General features: G+C 36.0%; 1 long non-coding RNA gene across 1 annotated transcript; it reads right to left on the bottom strand.

Moving 5' to 3' along the window:
- Nucleotides 1-641: 641 nt before the first annotated feature.
- Nucleotides 642-3,045, bottom strand: LOC126124770 (uncharacterized). The gene is made up of 3 exons (XR_007526440.1): nucleotides 2,594-3,045; nucleotides 2,365-2,490; nucleotides 642-2,268 (listed from the first exon to the last, which is right to left on the bottom strand). It is a non-coding gene; the product is annotated as an uncharacterized LOC126124770 (long non-coding RNA).
- Nucleotides 3,046-3,315: the final 270 nt, after the last annotated feature.

Genomic DNA, 3,315 nt, shown 5'->3' with positions numbered 1-3,315 from the left:
CTAAAGCACCTCCTTTAAATGTCTCAAAGATAGCTGAAAGACTATCTCTCTGCTTCTCCAGCAAATCAGCACACACACATGCTAACAATAGCTTGTAAAGGAAATACAAATTCAGGTGCACGATGGAATGACATCATACAGCCAATAATTTGGCTCTAGATACATTTATTGATAATTTCACTGGGACACACATAGCAGGTCTAATGAATACTACTTTTTACCCCACTGAAAAAAATTATATTCACACATATTGGACCTTGTAATGTACAAATAAAGCATTGTTTGACGAGACTAGATTGCAGAATCATGCTGACGAGTGGCACAAGGAATAAAGCAATCACATGATTTATTACAAACATGGTATAGGTGTCAATGGAGGAGTGAAACCATCACTTTTTTCTATCAGAGCTGTTAGCAAAGAGATCTTTTGAAGAAGTACAGGGATAGTTGTTATATGCAACATACAAAACAACAACACATGATATGCCTTTATTTTTTTATAGCTGTGAAGAGTAATGCGGGTTGAAAATGCGAGATCCACTCATGAAGCACTAGCCATTTTCAAGGATTGGAATCCCATCTACTGGGTTACTAATTTCTTATAGTCCGAGATAAATGCAACTGATCAAGCATTTCCTCAGACAAAAGTGTACTTGTGCCTTTTCAGTCTGAAACAGGTTTGAGGAAGATGGCTGAATATATACCAAATGACATGAAGAGATTTCTGGGCATGTGGCAAGAAATTTCAGAATCACCAACAGAGAATTTACAGATCATACAAAAGAGATAGCGAGGCTTCTCAGGGAAACGAATATGCATCACTGTACGTTTAACAGCAGTGGCTATTGGTGCATGAAAAGTGAGTGGAAGCTTATGAGGACAAGGGCAATTTTGATACCATTGACATTACAAGTGGAGTTGAAGCCATGAACAAGATTGTAAACATTTTTTTCCTAAAATGGAACACAGATGGGACCTTCAATGGGGCTACTAGGGATATAAGAAATCAATTTCTTCCAAGCCTAATTAGAAAGTACTGTCTGCAGAATTCTGCCATCAAATCATAACAGACATGTTCCACTGTTTTTTAATTTTTTTTTTTTTTTTTTTTTTTTAAAAAGCAAATTTGTGAAACATGTCATGCAGTGATATGCACCAGGGAAAGTTGAGTTAACTGCAAGATTAGTGAATGTGAAGTTGGACAATGTTTTGTATGGAGAGTACAATGTTCAAAGACTGTAATTATGTTGTAAGCTTTGCTCTACCAAACTGCGCATGTGAAGATTTTAAGATATATAAATACCCATGCAAGCATTTCTGTGCAATCTTTATTTTCTATCCAGAGTGGGGTTTTGATAAAATACCAGAATGCTGCAGGAATAGCCCATTAATCCGTCTTCACGAGATGTACAGGTTTGGTTTCAGAAGTGTGTCTGCAGTAATTTCACATGAAGATAGTAGCAATGAGGACACAGTTGAGGAAACACATAGAGCATCACACTGATACCTTAACCATTTCTTTGCAGCAATTTGAAGTGAAGGTGTTGTTCAAACAGGTTTATAATCTCACATACAACTGTATCAACAGTGAAACATTATGAAAAGTACTTGAATCACTCAGCAATTGTGTGCCAGATTTGCAGTTAGCAAACCCTGAAATTTGTGGTCTCCCCACAGCTGTGCCATCAAATTCCCAACAGTAATATTAAGTAAGATGCCATTACTTTTACAGGGCCTGGCATAAAGACCCCTCTCATTGTAATGTTCATATATTTGTGCCTTAATGGATAATTAACTACTAAGGAATAGATCACATGGAGGTCATAGCATTCCATTTGAAGGATCAAACAATAAGAGCTATCTAAAAAATACAAATAAGGGAGATCTTTATGCCAAGTTCTGTAAGCAAACTTTGTCACACATTTGAATTTTTAAGTAGCAGTAGTGAAAAATATTTATCTGTGGAAAGTTAATAAAGTAGTTGTATTGGCCGTGATTTGTATTTCCTTTACCCAAGCAACAATGTCTACTTCTCATTACAAGAAATTCTTGGATTGTTGAGAAACCTGTCAAAAATTACAATCAAGTTGCAAACATTTATGTGCCACAACAAATGGCAGTTTGATACACACGTGAAATACTACATGGATTGTTTTCCTTCAGGAATACTATCAATCTTCCAAGATATCCTTGGAGTATAACAGTCTTGATGCAATCTGGTGTGAATTTTCCCATGGACTGAAGGCCAGAAATCCATCGTAACTGAACCTAACAAATAAATTAACAACAAGTAATTGAGTTATGCAACATGAAGACAACTGATACACATGTTTTCAAGGCACAATTCCAAAATTTAGTACTCACTTCTTTTGGTGCCCAATGACATTGCTCACCAGCTGCAATGCCCAGAACTACTTTATAACTGAATTTAATAAACATTACTGGTATTCCAGTAACAGTAATTGCTTCTGTGTGGTCTCTGCAGTAACTCTGCAAAGTTGTTAAGAACATTAGAACCAAGGTGGTAGATATCCAATATGTAGGTAACTGATACACATTAAGCTTCCAAAGCAAATAAAAAGTCAATCCTTACTTCATTTGGTCCCAATGACATTGCTGACCAGATACCATATCAAGGAAACAGCACACTCTTTTGTCAGAGTGATACTGGGCAATCTCACATGTTCATTAACAGGGCAGTCTTTATCTTTTTCTCTGTTTCACGTGAATCACTAGACATGTATTGAAGCAAGTGAGAGCAAGTGCATTCTTACTTGGAAAAAGAAATGCAAAATCTTTTCTCCATCAGTCATAAGACATCTCAATGCCACTAAGATATATTTTATTTATTTTTTCCACCTTTTCAATTCTCAACATTGTCCCATATTTGAATTAACCTAATTTAAAGTTAAAATCTTTTACTTCATATTTTAAAAAGTTTGCAAGTTCTACACTATCATCTAGTTTAATTCCTCAGAAAAATCTTTTCTCTGGTGAACAACGAAAAATCCAGGATGGAATGTAACAATATTATGAAAAGGATAGTTGTTGCTGCTCACCAAATAGTGCAGATGCTGAGTCACAGAAAGGCACAACAAAAAGACTGTCGGACTTATCTTTCAGGCAACAAGGGCCTTTTCAAAAGCACGCGCGCACACTCACTCACAAACACACACACAAATGTAGCAACTATCCTTCTTTTAATATTTTATCTATTGCTACTTCGAAATTCAAATGTGCAACAAAGTTTAAAAGCAGAGACCAACATAAAGACCTCATAGCATTCCATCTCGAGGATCAGAAATGACTGAGCTT

The sequence above is a fragment of the Schistocerca cancellata genome, unplaced genomic scaffold (assembly GCF_023864275.1).
Source record: "Schistocerca cancellata isolate TAMUIC-IGC-003103 unplaced genomic scaffold, iqSchCanc2.1 HiC_scaffold_426, whole genome shotgun sequence".
Lineage (NCBI taxonomy): Eukaryota > Metazoa > Arthropoda > Insecta > Orthoptera > Acrididae > Schistocerca > Schistocerca cancellata.
The sequence above is the reverse complement of the archived record's forward strand: the minus strand, read 5'-3'. Positions and strand labels throughout refer to the sequence as shown.